Source organism: Ambystoma mexicanum, chromosome 3p, assembly GCF_040938575.1.
Source record: "Ambystoma mexicanum isolate Mex_15411 chromosome 3p, UKY_AmexF1_1, whole genome shotgun sequence".
Classification (NCBI taxonomy): Eukaryota; Metazoa; Chordata; class Amphibia; order Caudata; family Ambystomatidae; genus Ambystoma; species Ambystoma mexicanum.
Window position 1 is genome coordinate 62,211,136 of NC_090925.1, and position 19,411 is coordinate 62,230,546.

The window sequence follows — 19,411 nt, forward strand, 5'->3', positions numbered from 1 at the left end:
TGTGTATGACGAAAAGAATGACATTACTGACTGGCTGAATATATTTGAGTATGCATGTGAAGTTCAACAAGTTGACAATGCTGATAAAATTACCTGGTTACTTAGCAGACTACCCCATTCTGGCTGCAGTGCCATTATGGAAATGTCGAAAGCTGAGAGAGCAGATTTTGCAATGTTGAAGCAAACTCTCATCTTAAAGTTTGGAAAGACTCCTGCCCAATACTTAAAAAGATTCTGAGAGTATAAGAAAAAAGAAGGTGGTACTTGGGTATCTTATGTGACTGAATCCTTAAAAAACTTGACTGGCTGGGTCGAAGGTTATAAGGTTTCTACCTTAGAAGGTATGATGAGTCTTGTCATGCTGGAACATATTTTTGCATCTTCTTCCCCTGAGTTTAAGCAGCATTTGGCAGATTCCAAGGAGATAGATCCTAAGAAGCTTGCCATTGCAGCAGATTTATGGGTGTCACATCTAGTGTCCCATAAGGACAAGACTCATCCTGGTAAGCAGGAGGAAGCATCCCTATGTGAACAGACCCAATGGATCTTGTTTTGCTTGTGGAGCAACTGACCACGTGAAGGGGGATCCCAGATGTAAGGTCAAAACCATGGGGGTCCACTATGCTAATTTGGCCTTCTCCTCCTACGAGGAAGAAGAGATTACCAGAGCATCCCTCTCCTCAGACTCCTTCCCCAGTGGGATAGAAGCTGAGGTAGTTTTAGTTTCCCTGGGTTCCTGGGAGCCTAAAGTCGCAGAGGCTTATGCTAGGATTCCAGATAACACCAAGCACTACTTTAAAGACAGTGTGCTGATCAATGGAGTTGATACTCCAGCTCTTAGGGATAGTGGGTGCAGTTGAACTGTTGTGGATTCTACCTTGGTAGACCCAGAGGAAGTTGCCAGAGCTACTCTGATGCCCACTAAGTTGGCTGACGGCCCACCTCTCATGTTCCCAGTAATACCTGTAAATCTTACTATCAATGGGACAGCAGTCAGGATTCCAGTGAGCATTCAGAGGAGTGTCCCAGGAAAGGTCTTGTTGGGCAATGATCTCAGAGCTTTAGGGCTTATGGAAGATACTGCTGACAGACCCTGCACAAGGTCTGAAACGAGGGTGGCACTGGCCAAGACCAATGCCCCGCCCCAGCCAAAGGGGAAACTCAAGGCTAAAGGAGTCAAAAAACCAAAAAGAGGGAAAGAGAATATTCCCCCTAACTCGCCTATCACTGAGGTGGAGGTAGTTGGTCAATCACCTGGACCTGATGAGGAGGTGGTGATGCCTGAAGTATTTGACCCCAATGACTATCCAGAACTAAATGATTTGTTAGTAGAAGGTGGTCCCGACAGGGAAGAATTCAGTAAAGGCCAACATGAGTGCCCATCTCTGGAAGGCCTAAGGAGACAGGCCTGCTCCCAGCTTGAGGGTGAACCTCCTGGGAAGCACCAGATTTATTGGGAAGGAGGTTGGTGGTTCCTCTTGCTGTAAGACCCTTCCTCCTGCAGCTGGCACATTAAATGTCCCTTGCTGGTCACCTTGGTATTAAGAGGACTAAGCACAGGTCATCCATGCACTTCTACTGGCCCGGGGGTGCAAGTAGAAAGTCACTGCAGGAGTTGTGCCTCCTGCCAGTTATCTGGTAAGAGTGGTTCAATAATCCAAGCTCCATTCGTACCACTCCCAGTTGTGAGGGTACCATTTGAGAGGGTAGGGATTGACATTGTTGGTCCCTTTGACCCCCAAACATCCTCAGGCAATAGGTTTATCCTGGTGCTGCTTGACCATGCCACCAGCTATCCTGAGGCCATCCCATTGAAAACTGTGACTGCCAAGTCAGTTGCAAAAGCTTTACTTGCCACCTTTACTAGGGTTGGCTTCCCTAAAGAAGTTGTGTCTGACAGAGGCAGCAACTTTATGTCAAAGTATATGCAGGCTATGTGTAAGGAATGTGGGATCACTTATACATTTTCTTCCCCATACCACCCCCAGACCAATGGTCTTGTGTAACTGTTTAACAGAACCTTGAAAAGTATGATTGGGGCTCTGGAAGAACCTCAAAGAAGAAAATGGGATCTTCTGTTACCATGCTTACTGCTTGCCTACAGAGAGGTACCACAAGAGGGTGTTGGCTTCAGCCCCTTTGAACTTCTGTTTGGTCACCCTGTCCAGGGAACCTTAGCCATAGTCAAGGAGGGATGGGAGATGCCCACTCCCCCCATTACTACCAACGTAGTAGACTATGTGTTAGGGCTCAGAAAAAGGATGGTACTCCTTATGGGTCTGGCTAGTGATAAGTTGAAGGCAGGACACGCTCTGGTGAAACATTGGTGTGACCAGAAGGCTTCCTTCAGTAACTTTACACCTGGTCAGAAAGTCCTGATCATGAATCCAGTATGGCCTAGAGCTTTACAGGATAAATGGTCCGGCCCTTACACAGTGGTGGAGTCACTGGGTGAGGTCAACTATTTAGTGGACCTTGGAATTCCGGGATATGCTCCAAACGTGTTCCATGTAAATAGGCTGAAGGCTTTCATCCCAAGAGTTGAAATCACAGCACTGCTATTGGCTTCAGATGTTGAGGAAGAGGAGTCTGAACCTCTTCCTGACCTATTCCAAAGCAGTCCTTCAGATAACTCCATTGAGGGTGTCCGAGTGGCCCCTCACCTGACTTTTGATCAGCAGGCCGAGGTGAGTAGTTTGCGTAGGCAATTCTCCCCCCTGTTTTCGCAGTCCCTTGGTTGGGAATTTCTTTAAAGGGTAGTATGTTTTATGCAATAAAGGTTGCTCCACCTCATTTGGATAAAAGTCTATCTTTCCTGAAGATAGAGTAACCATTTAGGATGGCTAGGGAGAGGGGCAGACCAGCAGCTGCATGGAGACATGTTTCTGTGATGGCTGGGAAGTCTAGCTTGTTGGCGGTGATGAGGTCGGAAATGTCGAGGGCGTGGGCAAGGATCGATCTGGCATTGATGAGCGCTCCTGTGAGGAATGTTGTGGTATTCACTTTAGTGTCAGAGATGGAGATGATCTCGTTAGGTATGTGTTCTACGCTAGCAGAGGCTTTAGCTATAGAAGATGCTATGGCCCGTACTGTGGCTGCTGTGTCTAGGTTGGTATTGGTAAGGATGATGGTTGGGGAAGCTATCATGAGGGTAGCATGAGAAATGCATGAGGCAACATCACACTTGCAGGTATTAGGCACAGGGGAGAGTGTTGTTTCCCCATTGTGTTTATAGTAAGTGGCTGGAAGGGTTGTTGATGTGTTCTCTGGGTGACGGAGTGAAGGCTCTCGAATTGAGAGGTGCATTCCACCAAATGATCGGCAGGGTTGTTGTTTCTAGATACTGCCAGCATGTAGCTAGGTGAGACACTTGTCTTGTCAATGGGATGAGGTTACCTAGGGCTTGAAGTTGGCTTATATCCTGTGTCTCGTGGGATAGATGTGGCGTTGAGTGCACATGCTTTGGCCATGGAGAGTGATGGTGGGATGTTTTGTGAGTCCGGGAGATTTTTGGGCATTTTTTGGGTGAGTCTTCATTTATAGTTGGTGGTGGCAAGCTGTGAGTGGTTGGTAGGACAGGTAGTTGGCTTTAGGTCTCCCATGTATGGTGGGGCCAGGCAGGGTTAAGGCCGGGTCAAGTGAGTGGGGGTTTGGTAGAGGGCAGCATTGCACAGTGATTGTCAGGTGAGACCAGCTGTTGGGGTTGCAATAGTTTGTCGGAGTCTGGCAGTAGCGGGTTCAGCGATGTGGGTTGGGTGCACAATTGCACGAGGAGCAGGGGCTGAGTGGGGCTCAGAGGTGATAGCTATAGCATGTGCTGTTATTGGATGGATAGAAATTAGAGCGGATTGGAACAGCTGGGTCTGAGCTGTTGGAAGTCATTGGACTGGTTGTTGTGGATGCATCTTGGAATTGCAGAACAGAACATAGGTGCTTGGGGGTGAAGCGCACAGGAGAAGAGACGGCTGTTTACAGGTGATGGAACCCAAGTTTGAATTCCCAGTTTTCTAGGCAGGCCTTGATATCGTGGCAATGCACCGTGGTTAAAGCCTGTGATGGTGACTAAGTCTGATTATTAAGGTCAATGTAGGCAGTTCAGTATATCTAGAAGTGAAGTTTGAAAAGGCACGTCTAAATGCAATATGTTAATTCCAAAGTGAGCACATCAGCACATCTAAATGCAATATTTTAGTCCAAGGTGAACACATCAACATGTCTCAATGCAATATTTTGAGGCCAAAGTGAGCATGTCAACACATCTAGACTCGAAATTTAAAGGGGTACATCTAAATGCAATTTTTCTAAAGGCAAAATTAGTACATCAACATTTCCAAATGCAATGTTATTAGGGCGTATTTAAACTAGAGTTCTTAGGGCCATGGTACAGCTGCTAGCAGTTGGGTCAAAAAGGACGGTAGGTGCGTTTGCCAGGGGGCCTTATCGGTGCAGGCCTTGTTCCCAATTTTCATTTTCTTCCTTTTTTGAAATATAGGAAACGGGGAGTCCAAGCCATTGGTCGCTTGGATAGAAATGCCCTCTCTCGGGCCCTCCGAAGTGGGAGCCACAAGCACATTTCCCCTTTTTGTTGGCCCTGCTTTGGACTGCTGGGTCTCCAATGTAGAAGTGTTGGCATTTGTGTTATATTGGGGCAAAACCAATTTCCCTTTTTCCGGTTGTGAAAGGACAATGTGGCTCGTTAAGTCTATAGTGCAGGCCAGTTCATCATTGGTCGTTTTTGCCCCAATGTCCATAGTCGCACTAGGTGGTTTGTGGATTAGAGGCATCTCTTGACAGTTAGGTTCGGCAGGAGGAGAACCTCTATTCTTGGGACCGTTTGTTCCTTGCAAAGTCTCCAGAAGAGTACCTGGTATATTTCCTTTGACAGCACGCTGAAACTGCAGTGCTTCTTGAGGTTTTTTCTGGAGGTAGGTCGATGTTGCTGCCTCAATTTCCACCCTTGTCTGAAGCGATGTAATGAATGATTCAATATTAATAATTTTCACATGGATCATAGACAAAAGCGTAGCGTGGTCCTTGAAGGATTCATTTATTGTCTTGTGCAGTTTTATGAATGGTGTCAAAGCAATAGTTACTGCTGACATGTCATTCCCTTGAATGTTGGAAGTCATGGAACTTGGGAAGTGAGCAGGACCATGAAGCATTCTATGTGAAAATAAACTGTCTTCCAACGATGATATAGAAGTGGAACTAGATGGTTGTTTTTTTTCACTGCAGGGGGAGGTAAGACAGTAGAAGAGGAGATCACCCGTACTTGAGTTTGGGAGACCTCGCCAGCATTGCCACCTTTGGACGACGGCTTGATAGCAGACTTCTGTGCAGAATTCAAGGAGTTTGAATGAACCAATTTCACATTGTAGATTTAGCTCATTAGAAAATGAATTAATCAAGTCTGCATTGCGCGTCTTCACCTTATGGTCCAAGTAAATTTTAATTCGAGCAATGTCTCTGACCAAACGAGCAGCAAGAGTCAAGGGCGCACCTATTTTTCCTCGGGCATTTGCCCAGAATGTTGAACTGAGCTGTAGCTAAATTTAGCAGGGTCTCCTTGTGTGGTAGGGGAAGCAAGGCAGACCACGAGCTTTGAGTGTCAGGGGTTGCCAATTCATCAGAAGTAGTTGGAAGCTTGATGTTAGGCTTAGAGTACTTCAAAGGCTCGAGCTATTGGTTGGGGCTGGGCCAGAATCTGTGACAAGTCTGTCTCCAAAATCTCTGCATCAGTTAAATCATTGGTGCTTTTCTTCAAACGTGAGGAATCAAAAACTGAAACCGATGACTGGAGCTTATTGTTTATTTGAATAAGAGGGGCTAAAATGGCTTTACTGAATTCCCGTAGTACGTCCCGAGATGCTGGTGGTGAATTATATGAGCCCGGCACATTCCGTACCCTCTGTTCAATCCTCCACCCATATGTCAGCATCCTTCAAACAAATTTCCGAGGGGGTCTGCAGCACCAGAGTGTGTGACTCTGAAGACGGCATCATTGCCTTGAAGGGTTGCATAGGGTAGACGGTGTATATACATTTTCTTGGATCCTTGCCTCCCTTCTTTCAATGAGTGGGTTTGCTGCTGTGTTCTAGGGCAGGAAGATTTTACTTTCCGGTTCATTTTCCCCTCGCTCATGAAATAATCCCTGTAACGGGAAGAAAGCTGGAAGAGTGTGTCTAACTGCTGTGAACCCCGAATAGTCATGGTCAAAAGCCGGGCAGCAGCATCAACAAACATGTCTTACAGCACCCTAGCAGCAGTCCAGAAGGCCACCTCCTTCCTCTTCCTCCTGGGGAACACAGGGAACACTCACGAACATTCGTGACGCTCTGCGTCTGGAGAGTACGTTTTGAAGAGTTAGCTACACCTGCAGGAATCACCAGAGACTCCACATGGGAAACACTCCTGAACACTCTGTGATGCTCTGTGTCCAGAGGGTATGTTTTGAATAAACCTGTAGGAATCACCAGCAAAGACAGACTCACCACTGCAACAGAGGAAAGAGACTCCTCATGGGAAACACTCCGGAACACTCTGTGATGCTACGCCTCCAAAGGGTAAGTTTTGAAGAGTTAGCTCAACCGGCAGGAATCACCAGCAAAGACAGACTCAGCGCTGCAACAGATGAAAGAGACTCCAAATGGGAAACACTCCCGAACACTCCGCCAAGCTCCGTGTCTGGAGGGTAAGTTTTGAAGAGTTAAATTCACCTGCAGGAATCACCAGCAAAGACAGACTCAGCACTGCAACAGAGGAAAGAGACTTCACATGGGAAACACTCCTGAACATTCCGCGACGCTCTGCGTCTTGAGGGTACGTTTTGAAGAGTTAGCTACACCTGCAGGAATCACCAGCAAAGACAGACTCATCGCTGCAACATAGGAAAGAGACTCCACGTGGGTAACACTCCCAAACAATCTGTGGGTCTCATCACGAGTTGGGCAGTAGCACTTAAATGTTGCAGTAACACTATTACCGGTGCATTTAAGGGTCCGCCCAATCACAAGTCTGCCAGCATTTAACCCAAGCTCTAAGCTCTTGGTAAATGCGCCAACTTAACGCCCATTTTCTGATGCAGTTAGCGCAGCGCTGTTAGCGCGCACTAATTGAGCTAAAAATGCCCTATTAATGGGGAATGGGAAATATCCTTTACCGCCCAACTCTTGATCGTGCACTAATAGCGCCGGACCGGTTGGCAGTAATGCTATTAGCCCAGGCAGTATCCCAGCTGTAATACTGCCAGGATACCACCCAACTCATTTTGAGGCTGTTGTTTCTCCCAACTGGCTTGCTGATTAAAGAGGTAGACCCCTTCACAGACCCCCCTAAATTTTGTGGCCCTATTTGTCACACCTCATTTTACCTCTGCTGAAGGGGTACACCTATTGTGTAATTCTTCAAGCATTTTAAAACGTGTTGGACGGAGAGGTCCCCATGCTGGAAGCTTTTCATGGTTGTGATATACTAGTTAATACTTTAAACTAAGATGATCATGCGAAAGGAGCTGGAAACAGTATATTGGAAAAACGCAAAATGGAAATAAAGTATATTACAGAATGACTTAACAGAGATCTCTTTCCAATGTATAAACCTGCCCAGGGACGTTTCTATGGGAGGGCAAAAGGGGCACTTGCCCAGGGCCCCCACCTTGGAGGGGGCCCCACAAGGCTGCCTGATCTAAAGAAGTAAGATTCCATTGTTCACCGGACTTAAATAGCACACGTCAGGATATTTTATGACATGCTGTTGAGGCTCTAAACCTATTACCTTTCTGTTTTGACAAATCATTATGTAATGCAACGTACTCTACCTGGGTACCTCTAAAGCCAATCTAAACAAACTACAGCTTATTCAAAATAAAGCCCTTCGGGCGGCCCTTGGATTAAGGAAGTCAGATCACATCTCAAATATTAGAAGAAACCATCACTGGCTTCCCATCAAAGCCAGGGTCACATTCAAAGCCCTGTGCGTCACATTCAAATGCATACACTCTTGTGTCCCCATATACCTCAACCACGCCATCACCAAAAAAGTATCAAAGAGGCCCCTCAGATCTAACAGTCAATTACTCCTAGCCATCCCCCGTTACAAGACAACCAAGGCAGGAGGCAGTAGTTTCCAATACCTCGTACCCACATATTGGAACACTCTTCCCCACCCCATCAAAAATGAGCAGACTTTCTCAGGCTTCAAGAAATCCCTGAAGACGTGGCTATTTAACCAAGACTAATATCCCTTTCCATGCTTCAGGAAATATCACTGTACTGAAGCCCTGCATTAAATGTCTTCATGTATGATTATCTTGTATTCACATGCACTGCGCCCGATTGGCAATCTCTTTTTGTGTTCACTGTGGTATACATAGTATGTGTGTTCCTTATGGCACAACTCGTGTAGTATTCGTTCCTTCCTTATAGAATTATGCTGATCATGTGCAGTAGCCAAAGTAGAAATGCATATTGATATACTGAGTACCACACTGGCTCAGAAGTTAGCTCAGTGTGTTAAGCACTCATTGCAGACATATGTGTCCATTTGCAAGATTAGAATACCGCATTCCAGCAAGGCTGGTTGAGCCTTTCCTATGTTTGAGGTTTAAAAACCTGCCTGCATTTGTACTTGGTTTTGAAACATAACGGGTGCTATTGTAAGCAATTTACCTGCACCAGATAGGAGTTGCTATAAAAACTAACATGTCATCTGTATGATGAAGGTCTAGAAATTGGTTTGTTCTGATGGGGTGTTGTAAAGCCTATGCAATCACCTCCAATGATGAGCATAAACATTTAGACCAAGTGGTAAATAAGTATCCAGATTCAAGACTGTGGAACCAAAGCGTTCATGCTTGTAGCCTGGCTTTGCCAGCAGACGATACAGTGATCCTGGTCATATTGTGTAATATCTCTTACATTACTGTGCTGTCTTCTGTGCTGTTGGCCTTCTCACATGCTGGTGGCATCCATTAGCCCATTACCAGTGGTCAAAGTGTATGAAAAGAAATAGTGGAACTATGTTCGGTGCTGGCCTGCCCCCACATCCTACAAATCCCATCGCCAAGCTTTGTCCCACGCCAATAACCTCCCCCGTCCCCCAAACAAATGCACCTGCTGTTTAAGGGAATGTTCAGTGCACTGCTGTGCAAGCTTCCACATTTTCCTTCACTTCCATTCCACAATGGTTTCTTTTTCAAATAAAAGTATAGAAACAGTAAATCTTAATTTAAAAAAATAGAGGAACAGCGCTCCCAACCGCTCCTGCTCACTTCGACCACTGGCCATTAGTTGATCTTTTTTCTTATGTAGGCCATTTGAGTGGAAGGAGTGGTAGACAGGAGAGAGCGGACCAGATGTTGCAGGCTTCGGGCAAGCATATTTTAAGGTATGCTCGTTTGACACAAAAAACGGTTTCCTTTATTATAAAAGTCAAAGATTTTTCTGCACATGTATACATTACAATTTCACAAATCAGTGTTTTGGAAGTATTTAATGCTTTAAAATTCAAAAGACTACCCCAGATTAAATCTGTTAAATCACATCAATTGGTATGCTGGTACTTATAAGCTTCCCTTGATGATGGAGAGAATGAAGCTAGAATCATTCACATTTTGAGTAACACCCTTCTATAATATTTTACAAATTGTCATGTTTGGTAATGTGATTTGTGTACTTTCCAAGTCACTTTTATAAAATTAGATTATTATAGTTCATGGTAAGAACTGGAAAGGAAAGTGTTCAAATTCAGAAATTGCAGAGTTGGCGCACATCACAGCTTCACCCCTTAACCAATGTGTGATCCTGGGCATCTCATTTAATCTTGTATTGCCTAACCTCTCACAATTGCCAGTCCCTAAACCTTTCAACGTTGTGAGCCCTGCAGAGAGATTTCCTTTTCAGGATATGATCTTCAAAAAAGCCGCACTCATGGTGTCACAGGATACAGTGATGCTTACACTATGATAGTGCGCATTGATAAATTGCACACTACAGGCACATGCTTCTTTGATATCTAATGACAACTCTATTTTAAAATAATGTCCCACTTCTCATCTCTGTCTGTCTGGATGCAGACACCATCCCCGTAGCTTCTAATCTGCATCCACTATCCGTGCTATGGTCTGTGTAGCTTTCTCCTTTCTTCCAATTGGTCTCCTCTATCAATGGTTGAGCACTTTGGCATCCTGTAAGTAAGATAATGCAAGTTCTCTATTCTGGGTTACATGTACCTTATACATACAGCCCTGCATTAATACTACAGGCTGCATACCTTCCTGGATGTTATTGATACAAAGTCTCCAGTATCTATACTAGAACAGAAGTAACCTTTACGTAGACTGCTAATGTTGGCCTTCAAATGCTACTCATTTATCATTCTGATCAGAACCAGAATGAAGAGGGTAAGGGGACTGGGAGTAAAAGTGATTATTTTGAATCACTTAATTTCTTTGGTTTGGTGGAGGGGGCCCCAAAGATGTCCGTGCCCAGGGCCCCAAAAATGCCTAAGATGGCCCTGAACCTGCCGATTGAACTGGAGAGATATCTACTCCGTCCGCTTCAAGTGACATTTGGTCAATTAAGTCTTCCATCTTTGCAAAGTCAGCTTGTTTTTTAATAGTTTTTTGTTGTTTTAGCTGAAATATTTCAACTTTACAATATTTTATAGAAATAAAAATAAACTTTCTTTAAGATACAAGAAAAAAGTGCATTAGTAGCATTTTATACATAATATAAATACTTGAACATTTTGCAGTGATCTATAACAACACAACTTACAATATCATTAATCTAAAATAAACACAAGAGCAGAACCTTCTTTCTGTTGCTTACAAGAATGCGGTAGGAGCTCGTAGGTCATCCTGGAGGGTCGTTTCTAGTATCGAGCAGAAAACGGAAGGCAGTGAAAAAAAGCAACACATGGCTAAAGAATACAGGGAGAAAATCGAGAATGAGCTAAGGGGGATCTTCAATGATCTACTGGTGAGAAGCAATACATTTCTCGAACATATGTTTTGGCTATATATCCCCTGTTTTATTTTTACCACATGAAAACAATTCGCCTTCAGCGCCTAGTGTGCCCATTCTTAATGTAGCGATAAGAAGATCTGGGGGTCGTAAGGAGGCAGTGCGCTAATTGGTACCACTGCTTATTGGTAGCATATGGGTCAGCTGCGTTGGCACCCTTCCACTGGTGCCCCCTAGTAAGCACCAGGACACATAAACTGGAAAATATAGCATGAAGGTAAGTCCAATGCGCAGATCCAGAGATTTTTTAACGGTCCAGGTTAAAGAACGTATTCATGAGCTTGGATGCAGAATTTATTATTCAGAAAACAGCCGACACGTGTTTCGACCTATCCGGTCGCTATCAAGGTGTGTCCAGGTACGTGAAGAACAAATTATAAGAGTAATTGGTGGGTGGTAAGTCAGGATGGCATCACATGGAAGTCATGGTTAAATTAGTTAGTGTAGGTTTCTGTGTAGCATGAATGCTCTCCTAGATTAAGGGGTCCAATCCCCATATCAAAATAGGTATGTGCGCCCGGTCCGTGTCTCAATGAAGGGCAAAATATTTTTAGCATTAAATGTTTCCTGGCATCTTCAGTTCAAGTTCCTAGATGGAGTTACAGTGCTGGATATCATGGCATCGAAATCCACTGGGGCATGAATGAATGCCATGGGGTGATATTGGCTGGAAAAAACATCTCCCGCTCACACACTTATTGTAAGCCGTGACTTGGAGGAATCCTGTGCCAACAGTTGGGTCATGAATTTCATCCTATTTTGGGCGGACGTCATATTTGAATGATTGACCTGTGAGAGAGCTTGGTTATTTTAGCAGCCTATAGGAACCCCAGACAGGTGTGGTATATATTGATTGGTGCCCACTATCATGCCTATGTCTGCCTATTCCAAAGCATTTATTTATTGAGCATTATTTAGGCACCTATACAACAGAATGGTGTTTGCCTTGTGGTGCCTGGAAGTGAGGAGAGAACAAGGGGAGGAACTAACATTGGCAAACAAGAAGTGCCGGGGATAGGGGGGTAAGCAAGCAATGGCCAAGTGCTGGTGGGGGCCTGGAACAGAAGTGCCAAGAGAGGAGGATCAAGTGCTAGGGCGGACGGACCCCATGGGTGCGATGCATATACGCTAGGGGTGTGTGGGGGTAGTGCTGGTGTCTACTGGGTATCCTGCAAGATTCAAGAGCAGGCAATCGGTCCTAGTGGCAGTGGGTTGATTAGCTGGAAAGAGGTAGAGAAAAGTCGTTTTGGAATGTTTCCAGAACTTGAGGGGGTCGAGCTCAAGTCTGGGAGGGGCGGGGAGGCTGTTCCAACGAGAGTTACCAGCTCTCAAACAATTGGAGAATTGTTTGGCAAGCAGAGAGTTGGCATTAGAGTAGCGGAGGGCTCTAGCAGGGGGAGTATAGAGCGAAAGCTGGAGACAATGTGGTCCCAGGCCCCAGAAAGCCTCGTGGGTGATGCAGAGCGACTTGAATTGGATGCCAGTGGAGAGATTGGGTTAACAAGTTTCCCGAATATGCACCATATGTTTAAATGGGTACCTGTGTACACAAATAGCTAAATAGTTAGATATGCTGCTTGCATATAATTGCAATGTGGTTAAGAAATCTTGGAATTAAGGCAATCGTTTATACAGTTTGGTTGCTTTCAAAGATTAGTTGAATCAGCTGTGACGTTGGGCATGTTCACTAACTACATGCTTCACATTGAATGTTCTAAGCAGCAGCCTTATTTGTGTGGCCCTTATATCGAAGGATGGGTATGCGAGACTGGATCTGAGTAGTCATGAATATTGTTTCATTTTGTCATTTCTTATGTGCCTTTCACCACAAACATGGTGCCATTGTGTGATGCAATGTTGGTAACACTGGTTTGGTCCAGCACCCCTGGAGCGCAAGGAGGGGAGTGCATAAGAGCAGAGACTGGTAAGTACTCTAGCTAATTACCAACACAGCGTCTCTTGCTCACACCCATAAACCTCTACCAACATCTCCCAGAGGGCCACAATCTTTCCCAAGTGCTTTGATCAGAGGTTTTCAGCTGTGTTTGGATTTCTGGAAAGGGGTCCGTGAGATGGAAGGCATTTACTTGTTGCTACATATTATGCTCCTTAACACCACCAGAACTTTACTTCACACCAACCTGTTTGTCTCACATACCACACTCGCCAAGTATTGCTCCATTCTCTCTTGGGTCTACAGAAAGGGTTATTCTGATCTCCTCCCCCTAACTTCGGGCCTTTTGACCGAAGGGCTGCCAAAACAGTGTAAAGCCACTTTAAAGGCTGTGCCGCAGGCTTTCAGATTGTTTTTTGCTGGAAGATGTACCACGATAAGTCATGGTAGGTTTGTGTAGTGTATTTTATTTTTGGCAGATGGGGTGCGGTTGTAAATTTAGTCTTGGTGGTAAGAAAAGGCTTATATAATTTTGGGTGGTTTGTGTCCCGCCAGAGGAATGTTCCACTTCTCCCTATCCATGTGTAGTATGTGGCAGGTGACTTTAATTGTGACTGCCTGGGCTCCTTGATTTTGGAACGACGTAATGACCAGTCAAGGAAGGGCACTGCATGTAATGAGTTAATGTCAGAATGGTATCTTATTTGGGGGTGGGGGGAATGGAAATGTGGCTGTCAATATACCTAGGAATCAGGGTTAAAAGACTGAGGTAGAAATGGCAGAGGATTATTTTTCTGAATGACCTTCAGTCAGTCTTTTCTCCCCAGAACATTAACGACTCACTATGGGCCTCATTACGAATCGGGCGGTAGGGGATACCAGGCACCGGTAAGGAGACTGGTGCCGGTAATCCCTTGCTGCCCGATTCCAAGGTGCCCTAACGGGAACCGCTAGGGACATGTGGTCAGACCACACGTCCCTTACGGGTCCCGTTAGGGGACCAGTCTGCTAATTTCGGGCCTGCCATTAGCAGGCCCGTAAATAGCGCCTTCCCCATTCCCATTGAGCCCTATGGGGGCTCAAATGGGAATGGGGAATGGTTGGTGCAATGGGGACTTACCGGTTCCGCCAGGGTCGGACTAGAACGGTAAGCCCCCTTTGCACAACACCGGACTTTGTCCCATTATTGGTGGCAGTCATGGCGCAAATAGCACCATGACTACCACCAATCTCGGAATGAGGCCCTATGTCTCTGAAATGCCTGTTCCCTTTCACTTCTGTGGTCGGGAACCAGCGCCGTGGGATACTTTTTTTTTTCGGGTGTCTGCAGGGGACAGGGACACCCAGCTCCGAATATAGTGAGCAAGGGTGCGGGGGCACCCCGAGCAATTAATGCGTGATGAGCCCGAACTTGTTGGCTGGTCACAAATTTTGCCTGGCCGAAATTCAGCAAAACCACGCATCATTTTTGTCCATTCCTAGTGCACCTGCTGGGTTCTCTGCAATTTGTAGCACTACGCTAAACCTTTTCATGACAACAACATATATGAAAGTTGTGAAAAATAATTGAGTGCTCTTTCACAATTGGTGTTAGTTTCCACCTTATTGGTGGTAGTTCTGCTCATTGACACACCCTAACTGGTCTAACGGTCTCTAATACTAATTTAAAATTCAGGTGGGAACATTTACATTGTAAAGAAGCCAATATCAAATTGAGGGACATGTGAAGATATACATTTGAATTTTGGAAACTATAATTCAGGAACTCTAAAGTTGATGCAGGCGATTGTGTGAAGTTCACTAGAGAAGGGGCACTAACAAGGAGGTGATATATCCCTTTGTGTGGCGCAAAGTAAATGCTTAAGGAAAGTATTTCTATCATTGGAATAAGTGGTTTAGGTTGTAGGGAAGATAAAAGAAAGCTACAGCAAAATTACAGAAATTGGATCAAACCAAGTTGCTGAAAACTGCTCACCCAGTGCATCAATCGTCTTGTTTGCACGTCAGATTTCTGGCACCTGACTAATGACTTGTGGCAGATGCAATATGAAAACACAATCCCATTTCTGAAGACGTTTGTGCTAATTATAAGGGGAATTTCAATAAAGAATCATGTTATGTTATTGGTTCTTGTACCGCAGACTGTTGCCACCTGTGTGTTTTCTTTGTGCTCTGGTGGATCTGTAAAACGGGGTTCGGTTTACACTGTTACCTGAGCGTAGGTGTTGTTCCGTTGGTGGCTACCATGTGCTGTTGGGCAAGGCATATAATGTGTGATTTGTTTCATTGTTGTGGTGAAGAGTGTGCGGTTTCTTGTGCTGTAGAGTTATGGTTGTGTTTGGTTCAGAGTTTGAGGGCAGTATTCAGATGAATGGGGGTTGGTTAGTGGCAGTACCCTATCTTTCTGCCTCCGTTTGATTGCTGCCTGCAGCACATATCCCTTCCCCCGTCATACGTCCTGGTGTGCTCTGTAGAGGTGTGGGTCCTCACCGGGGCTATTCGGTGGCAGCAACCTCACCCAGGGTCACCCAATGACCTATTCAGACCCATCTTTCCCCCTTTTCATCTCCGGCCCTCTCTCTGTATGTGGTTCAAAAGTTGGACCCATATCTCTCCCCATTTTTCTGGTTTGCCCCGCTTTGGGGATGGGTACACATGGCTCTCCTTCCCATTCAGTTGCCTCTCTACTTTTCTGCAGTTCACTCCAGTTCGGCCTACTCCCCAGTCCTTTTCAGTTGTGTTGATTTGTTTCTGTCCCGTTCTTAGTTTTTTTTTTTTTTTTTAGATGGGCCTTCATGGTTCCTACTTTTTTGGGGAGGGAGTTCCAAAGTTTAAGGCCAAGCTAGAGAATGCCAAGCCACCACGTTTTTCGTGGCTGGATCTGAGTGTTCTAGTTTGCTGTTAGCTGGTTTTTCTGTGCTGAACTGGAATTCGACAGAAGCATGTTGCATTGCTGTGAAAGGCACTGTAGTCAAGAAGCTGACCAACACCTGATCGTAAAAGGTAAGGAAACACGGGCGGTAGCCCCTGGTTGCCTCACTCAGTCTCATTGTTCTCAAAACTCAACTATTGTCCTTTATCTAGCCACCTTTGTTTTCATTCCTTCACCCTACTTGTTCCTTGGCAGGTTTCTTTCCTCCCCTAATCACAAGATGTATGTGCGGTGTCGGTTCTGCAATCTAATTTTTTTTTAACGTTTAGCTGACCTTGCTCCCTGGAAGCCTGGGGGTTTCCACCTAATGTCAATTCACTTTACCGGACGCCCCCAGTACATTTTAATTCGCTTGTCTGATTAAAAGGTGGTAAACTGCCAAAATGTCCTTTTCGCTGTTGGGGATTGATAAACAGGAGAGCTGGGTTTATTAGAGCACACCGCTTGAGGCAAGCCAAGTAGCAACAAGTTTACACAATGAATGCTAATATAAAAAATATGTAATTGTTGGTCCACTGCTGAACTTCGCACGGGGTGTTTTTTTAAATTTCAGATGCGATTAGTGTGCAGAAAACATTTGAGGCTGTGTTTAAACGTGCTAGTCCCAAGGCCCTGAGGGGGCTGTCTGTTACCACCTTAGCTATTTCCTATACTAGGCTCTTGTTAAGACACTTAACTTCACCTATTTAAAAATATGAATGTTTTTTTCTTAGTTCTTTATTTGCCACAAGCGCTGCGCTCCCACCAGTCTCTGGTTATCTTTTCCCATGTAGGATTGAAACTTGATCTCTGTTCAAACCCCTCCAAGTATGCTCAAATACAGAGGACCTTCCAGCTGCAGAAGGGCAATGAAAGGCAGCTTGCAATGCCACTTCATTCCCAAGAACACCTCCAATCTGCTTCAGTCCTCTTCTTATTGAATTCCTGGACCATCACAGCCATTTTGGATTGGGGAGCACTTCTTCTACAAACATAATGGTTATGGGCCAAACCAACTGAGATTACACCAAAGGCTCTGTGAATGAGTGAAGACATGAATACAGTTCGGAGGGCGGCAGCGCAATAAACTCTACCAAGTCAATAAAATAGTTTGCTGAGAGCAGCACCAATACGCACTGCGTGCGGGACTCTAATTTACTTGATCGAGGCCTTTCTCTGTAGCCTTGTGGCACTCTAAAGATGACTGCTGCCTTTTCCTAGTCCTGACTGACTCGCTGTGGTCACCAGCATTGCCTCCGTGACTGCCGATTGGCGGCCTGAATCTACTTTCCGGCATATGGTGGACCGGCAGTCTTCACCCAGCCAACCCCTCAAATTCCCAATTTCCAAGGCCCCGTCTGCTCCCCTGTCCTCTACCCGGCGGCCCCCCAATAGAACTCTGCGGCCCGGAGATCGCTCTGGCAAACATCACACGGGCATCACATTATAAGATGAAAACGCGTCACTGATGACAAACTATAAGTACACAATTCTACAATATAATTGGTGAGGCACATTAGTACAGTATGCATCCTTAGGTGCTGGCCAGGTTGGATTGGCGGTTGCTTGGGTGTCACTCCCTCAGCGCGTGGGTCAGCTGGGCCCATCTCCACGGGGTGAAGGCCATGCCGGCAAAGTGGTACATTCCATGACTGGCTAAGCTAAAACAGAATCTGACGGCATGAGACAAATGACCATCAAATACGTTTGTCCCAAATAGGAGTATGTTGTATATCTACATGTACCCTTTGCCCCATGGCACCCATAAAACTAATGCCCTCACCCAGGTGCCCGTCGGGGGTTGGGGAAGGCTGATCTACCTGATGCCTCATGATACAGATAAACATTTGCTCAATTTAGGAAGAATATTGGTGTATGGGATTAGGGGTATGGCGGGTGTTCTTCTCTGGTCAGTGTGATGGGTCAGATGTGTATCTGTACCATAGAGCAGCAGAGGAGCCTGGGCCCAGTGGGTTATGGCAAAGCGTTGTGGGGGTCGAGGGAGCACATATAGGTTAGGGGAGACGGATGTTCACAAGGGTACGGGCCACCTCCAGTCTCTCACGCTGCAGTGAGCTCATCTTTCTTCTGGGAGATGCGAATTATTGCAACAATAAATGGTTGGACTTCGTGTAGAGCTGACAGGAAGCAGGGGTGGCCTGGGCTGTTTGTGTTAGGTGCTGGGCAGGGGGGAGAGCTTTCTAGAGATCATTTTCGGGCCTAGTAATGGATGGCATATGGTGTGTTACAAGAATAGGGTCTTTGAGCTTCAATAAGGCTTGATTACATGATTCTTTTGTTAGTAATGAGAGGGAGATAATGCAGATCACTCTTAAGTGGGAAGGGGGACGGCTCCCCCCTCCAGCATAAGCGGATCCATCCATGCAGGGATGGCGAGGGGGTGTCAAAAGAACCACCACCCTCTTGCCACCCTTTGGGGGGGGACCACTGTGCCCCTCTGAGGAAGACCTTCAAAGAGGGCAAGCAAGCTGCTCCTCATTGACACCCTGACACCCGCTCTGCCGTCAAAACACTCGTCTGGTGTGTGCAACCTTCTCAAACTCCTGGATCTTGATGTGCTTCCCATCACAAGCTTTGAGGCACTCCTCCCTGATGGCTACAAAATCCTCTTTGCGTCCAGGCCTCATAACACAGGTACCTTCCCAGAATGGATACCTTAAACTCCTGGAGATACTGGCTAACTCGTAACAGACCCTCCACACTGCTTCTTTTGGTTCCATCTACGGCCATCAATCTGGCTTTAGAGCATCCAGAGGCACAGAAACTGCTCTGTGGAACACCCGTGAAGATCTGCTCTCAAATCTTGACACTAGCACCCCCTCTAGCCTCATTCTCCTTGACCTCTTCTCTGCCTTTGACCTGGTTAACCACAATATTCTGATCGCTCGTCTCGGTGACACCCTGTGAATCACAGGTCAGGCTCTGTCATGGTTAACTTCCTTCCTTTCTGACCCCCTTCCCTGGTGAAACTCAGAGCCTTTCACGCAACTTTCACTCTCTCAACCAACATCTGGTGTTCCCCAGGGATCTAACCTATCCCCCTGGTTCTTCAGTCTATGTGGCTGCCCTGGTACATCTAATCTCCACTTCTAACTTCCAGTGCTATGCGGATGACTCAACTATCTTTCATGCTACCTTCAGCCGCCGCCTCCTCCTCGCTCATATCTGACTGCCTGTCTGATATTCAGTCTTGGTGTGCTGGAAACAACCTCTGCCTCAACGCCATTAAGACTGAGATCATTTGCACTGGGACACCTGCTCACACTTTCCCACTTTTGCTCTGGCTGGCCTCCCTTGGCCCTGCGTCCGCACCCACCTGCGAAGCAAGACACCTTGGTAATCTTCGGCTCCACTCTCTCCTTCTCTCACATGGAATGGATGAAGTGGATTGAACGGATTAAGCGGATGGAACGGATGAAGTGGATGGAACGGGTGAAGTGTATGGAACGGAAGAAACAAATGGAACGGAAGAAGCAAATGGAACAGTAGAAGCGGGTGAAACGGTAGAAGCAGAACAAGTGGATGGAACGGAACAAGTGGATGAAACAGAACAAGTGGATG